Raw genomic sequence first — 6,056 nt, forward strand, 5'->3', positions numbered from 1 at the left:
CCATTTTCGGGTTTAACATTAACTCTCACCTTTTTCAGATATTTAGCTGAGGCTTAAAACTACACACACACACACACACATCCTGCAGTTTGCCTCACGATTCCCACAGGACTCCACACAACGCAGCACTTCCCACCCTGGGAGGCGCCCCTGGGAGCGGTCCTAGGCCGAGCCTTTCCTGCGCCCTTTCCTAGCCTGAGCCGCCCGTGCTTACAGCGAGCTCGGAGTCCGCTCCGGTCCGTCCTGTCCCCCCCCCAATCCTTTCAAAAAGAGGAGTTTAAGGTTTCATCCCCGCTGGTGTTATGATTAAAGTAGGTATGAAAACTACTTTATGTCAGCAGCTGGATTTGACCACAGGACTGGGGAAGATACGGCTCTTGAATGTGGCGCCTTACACCGCTCGGCCATTCCGGCAGCGTCTGGAACAAGGCTCTGGAGGCTGACTGCCACCTCGTGAAACAGGGAGAGTTCACACTGTTCTCTACTGGACATTTAAGCATGTGCCCAGAGACAGGTTGAGAGGACAGATGCATGTATGTACCAGAGTGAGCTCCAGAAAGACTGATGGGGACATAAGACTGGGGTAGAGCGAGAGATGGAGAAAGAGAAAGGGGCCTGTGTCGAGTCAGCAGCAGAGAAAATGAAACAAAGGGGCCTCCTGGGATAACCACACACTACTTCCTCACAAAGAACACACAGAGGGTGTGTGAAATGACATAGGCACAGCAGCCCGGCTAGCTCAGTTGGTAGAGCATGAGACTCTTAATCTCAGGGTCGTGGGTTTGAGCCCCACGTTGGGTGTGATGCTTTTTAAAGGCTTCTCCATTTTCGGGTTTAACATTAACTCTCACCTTTTTCAGATATTTCGCTGAGGCTTAAAACTACACACACAAACATCCTGCAGTTTGCCTCACGATTCCCACAGGACTCCATACAACGCAGCACTTCCCGCCCTGGGAGGCGCCACTGGGAGCGGTCATAGGCCGAGCCTTTCCTAGCCTGAGCCGCCCGTGCTCACAGCGAGCTCGGAGTCCGCTCCGGTCCGTCCTGTCCCCCCCCATCCTGTCAAAATGAGGAGTTTAAGGTCTCATCCCCGCTGGTGTTATTATTAAGGTAGGTATGAAAACTACTTTATGTCTGCAGCGGTATTTGATCACAGGACTGGGGAAAATACTGCTCTTGAATGTGGCGCCTTACACCGCTCGGCCATTCCGGCAGCCTCCGGAACACAGCTCTGGAGGCTGACTGCCACCTCGCGAAACAGGGAGAGTTCACAATCTTCTCTACTGGACATTTAAGTATGTGCCCAGAGACAGGTTGAGAGGACAGATGCATGTATATACCAGAGTGAGCTCCAGAGAGACTGATGGGGACATAAGACTGGGGTAGAGCGACAGATGGAGAAAGAGAAAGGTGCCTGTGTCGAGTCAGCAGCAGAGAAAATGAAACAAAGGGGCCTCCTGGGATAACCACACACTACTTCCTCACAAAGAACACACAGAGGGTGTGTGAAATGATATAGTCACAGCAGCCTGGCTAGCTCAGTGGGTAGTGCATGAGACTCTTAATCTCAGGGTTGTGGGTTTGAGCCCCATGTTGGGCGTGATGCTTTTTAAAGGCTTCTCCTTTTTTGGGTTTAACATTAACTCTCACCTTTTTCAGATATTTCGCTGAGGTTTAAAACTACACACACAAGCATCCTGCAGTTTGCCTCACGTTTCCCAAAGGACTCCACACAACGCAGCACTTCCCGCCCTGGGAGGCGCCGCTGGGAGTGGTCCTAGGCCGAGCCTTTCCTGCGCCCTTTCCTAGCCTGAGCCGCCCGTGCTTACAGCGAGCTCGGAGTCCGCTCCGGTCCGTCCTGTCCCCCCCATCCTTTCAAAAAGAGGAGTTTAAGGTCTCATGTCCGCTGGTGTTATGATTAAAGTAGGTATGAAAACTACTTTATGTCAGCAGCGGGATTTGATCACAGGACTGGGGATGATACTGCTCTTGAATGTGGCACCTTACACCACTCGGCCATACCGGCAGCCTCCGAAACATGGCTCTGGAGGCTGACTGCCACCTCGCGAAACAGGGCGAGTTCACACTGTTCTCCACTGGACATTTAAGTATGTGCCCAGAGACAGGTTGAGAGGACAGATGCATGTATGTACCAGATTGAGCTCCAGAGAGACTGATGGGGACATAAGACTGGGGTAGAGCGAGAGATGGAGAAAGAGAAAGGTGCCTGTGTCGAGTCAGCAGCAGAGAAAATTAAACAAAGGGGCCTCCTGGGTTAACCACACACTACTGCCTCACAAAGAACACACAGAGGGTGTGTGAAATAACATAGGCACAACAGCCCAGCTAGCTCAGTTGGTAGAGCATGAGACTCTTAATCTCAGGGTCGTGGGTTTGAGCCCCACGTTGGGCGTGATGCTTTTTAAAGGCTTCTCCATTTTCGGGTTTAACATTAACTCTCACCTTTTTCAGATATTTCGCTGAGGCTTAAAACTACACACACAAACATCCTGCAGTTTGCCTCACGATTCCCACAGGACTCCACACAACGCAGCACTTCCTGCCCTGGGAGGCGCCACTGGGAGCGGTCCTAGGCCGAGCCTTTCCTAGCCTGAGCCGCCCGTGCTTACAGCGAGCTCGGAGTCCGCTCCGGTCCGTCCTGTCCCCCCCCATCCTGTCAAAATGAGGAGTTTAAGGTCTCATCCCCGCTGGTGTTATGATTAAGGTAGGTATGAAAACTACTTTATGTCTGCAGCGGTATTTGATCACAGGACTGGGGAAAATACTGCTCTTGAATGTGGCGCCTTACACCGCTCGGCCATTCCGGCAGCCTCCGGAACACAGCTCTGGAGGCTGACTGCCACCTCGCGAAACAGGGAGAGTTCACAATCTTCTCTACTGGACATTTAAGTATGTGCCCAGAGACAGGTTGAGAGGACAGATGCATGTATATACCAGAGTGAGCTCCAGAGAGACTGATGGGGACATAAGACTGGGGTAGAGCGACAGATGGAGAAAGAGAAAGGTGCCTGTGTCGAGTCAGCAGCAGAGAAAATGAAACAAAGGGGCCTCTTGGGATAACCACACACTACTTCCTCACAAAGAACACACAGAGGGTGTGTGAAATGATAGCAGCCTGGCTAGCTCAGTGGGTAGTGCATGAGACTCTTAATCTCAGGGTTGTGGGTTTGAGCCCCATGTTGGGCGTGATGCTTTTTAAAGGCTTCTCCTTTTTTGGGTTTAACATTAACTCTCACCTTTTTCAGATATTTCGCTGAGGCTTAAAACTACACACACAAGCATCCTGCAGTTTGCCTCACGATTCCCACAGGACTCCACACAACGCAGCACTTCCCGCCCTGGGAGGCGCCGCTGGGAGTGGTCATAGGCCGAGCCTTTCCTGCGCCCTTTCCTAGCCTGAGCCGCCCGTGCTTACAGCGAGCTCGGAGTCCGCTCCGGTCCGTCCTGTCCCCCCCATCCTTTCAAAAAGAGGAGTTTAAGGTCTCATCTCCGCTGGTGTTATGATTAAAGTAGGTATGAAAACTACTTTATGTCAGCAGCGGGATTTGATCACAGGACTGGGGAAGATACTGCTCTTGAATGTGGCACCTTACACCACTCGGCCATTCCGGCAGCCTCCGGAACATGGCTCTGGATGCTGACTGCCACCTCGCGAAACAGGGAGATTTCACACTGTTCTCTACTGGACATTTAAGTATGTGCCAAGAGACAGGTTGAGAGGACAGATGCATGTATGTACCAGAGTGAGCTCCAGAGAGACTGATGGGGACATGAGACTGGGGTAGAGCGAGAGATGGAGAAAGAGAAAGGTGCCTGTGTCGAGTCAGCAGCAGAGAAAATGAAACAAAGGGGCCTCCTTGGATAACCACACACTACTTCCTCACAAAGAACACACAGAGGGTGTGTGAAATGACATAGGCACAGCAGCCTGGCTAGCTCAGTTGGTAGAGCATGAGACTCTTAATTTCAGGGTCGTGGGTTCGAGCCCCACGTTGGTTGTGATGCTTTTTAAAGGCTTCTCCATTTTCGGGTTTAACATTAACTCTCACCTTTTTCAGATATTTCGCTAAGGCTTAAAACTACACACACACACACATCCTGCAGTTTCCTCACGATTCCCACAGGACTCCACACAACGCAGCACTTCCCGCCCTGGGAGGTGCCGCTGGGAGCGGTCCTAGGCCGAGCCTTTCCTGCGCCCTTTCCTAGCCTGAGCCACCCATGCTTACAGCGAGCTCGGAGTCCGCTCCGGTCCGTCCTGTCAAACCCCCATCCTTTCAAAAAGAGGAGTTTTACGGTCTCATCCCCGCTGGTTTTATGATTAAAGTAGGTATGAAAACTACTTTATTTCGGCAGCGGGATTTGATCACAGGACTGGGGAAAATACTGCTCTTGAATGTGGTGCCTTACACGGCTCAGCCATTCCGGCAGCCTCCAGAACATGACTCTGGAGGCTGACTGCCACCTCGCGAAACAGGGAGAGTTCACACTGTTCTCTACTGGACATTTAAGTATGTGCCCAGAGACAGGTTGAAAGGACAGATGCATGTATGTACCAGAGTGAGCTCCAGAGAGTCTGATGAGGACATAAGACTGGGGTAGAACGAGAGATGGAGAAAGAGCAAGGTGCCTGTGTCGAGTCAGCAGCAGAGAAAATGAAACAAAGGGGCCTCCTGGGATAACCACACACTACTTCCTCACAAAGAACACACAGAGGGTGTGTGAAATGACATAGGCACAGCAGCCTGGCTAGCTCAATCGGTAGAGCATGAGACTCTTAATCTCAGGGTTGTGGGTTCGAGCCCCACGTTGGGTGTAATGCTTTTTAAAGGCTTCTCCCTTTTCGGGTTTAACATAAACTCTCACCTTTTTCAGATATTTCGCTGAAGCTTAAAACTACACAGACACACATCCTGCAGTTTGCCTCACGATTCCCACAGGACTCCACACAACGCAGCACTTCCCGCCCTGGGAGGCGCCGCTGGGAGCGGTCCTAGGCCGAGCCTTTCCTGCGCCCTTTCCTAGCCTGAGCCGCCCGTGCTTACAGCGAACTCTGAGTCCGCTCCGGTCCGTCCTGTCCCCCCCCATCCTTTCAAAAAGAGGAGTTTAAGGTCTCATCCCCGCTGGTGTTATGATTAAGGTAGGTATGAAAACTACTTTATGTCTGCAGTGGTATTTGATCACAGGAGTGGGGAAGATACTGCTCTTGAATGTGGCGCCTTACACCGCTCGGCCATTCCGGCAGCCTCCGGAACACAACTCTGGAGGCTGACTGCCACCTCGCAAAACAGGGAGAGTTCACAATCTTCTCTACTGGACATTTAAGTATGTGCCCAGAGACAGGTTGAGAGGACAGATGCATGTATATACCAGAGTGAGCTCCAGAGAGACTGATGGGGACATAAGACTGGGGTAGAGCGACAGATGGAGAAAGAGAAAGGTGCCTGTGTCGAGTCAGCAGCAGAGAAAATGAAACAAAGGGGCCTCCTGGGATAACCACACACTACTTCCTCACAAAGAACACACAGAGGGTGTGTGAAATGATATAGTCACAGCAGCCTGGCTAGCTCAGTGGGTAGTGCATGAGACTCTTAATCTCTGGGTTGTGGGTTTGAGCCCCATGTTGGGCGTGATGCTTTTTAAAGGCTTCTCCTTTTTTGGGTTTAACATTAACTCTCACCTTTTTCAGATATTTCGCTGAGGTTTAAAACTACACACACAAGCATCCTGCAGTTTGCCTCACGATTCCCAAAGGACTCCACACAACGCAGCACTTCCCGCCCTGGGAGGCGCCGCTGGGAGTGGTCCTAGGCCGAGCCTTTCCTGCGCCCTTTCCTAGCCTGAGCCGCCCGTGCTTACAGCGAGCTCGGAGTCCGCTCCGGTCCGTCCTGTCCCCCCCATCCTTTCAAAAAGAGGAGTTTAAGGTCTCATGTCCGCTGGTGTTATGATTAAAGTAGGTATGAAAACTACTTTATGTCAGCAGCGGGATTTGATCACAGGACTGGGGATGATACTGCTCTTGAATGTGGCAC

At 51.6% G+C, this 6,056-nt stretch overlaps 1 non-coding gene across 1 annotated transcript; it reads left to right on the forward strand.

The window, feature by feature from the left end:
* The first annotated feature begins 2,343 nt into the window (after nucleotides 1-2,343).
* On the forward strand, nucleotides 2,344-2,416 carry TRNAK-CUU (transfer RNA lysine (anticodon CUU)). Its single transcript has one exon. It is a non-coding gene; the product is annotated as a tRNA-Lys (tRNA).
* The last annotated feature ends 3,640 nt before the right edge of the window (nucleotides 2,417-6,056 follow it).

The sequence above is a fragment of the Pleurodeles waltl genome, chromosome 6 (assembly GCF_031143425.1).
Source record: "Pleurodeles waltl isolate 20211129_DDA chromosome 6, aPleWal1.hap1.20221129, whole genome shotgun sequence".
NCBI classification, from domain to species: Eukaryota; Metazoa; Chordata; class Amphibia; order Caudata; family Salamandridae; genus Pleurodeles; species Pleurodeles waltl.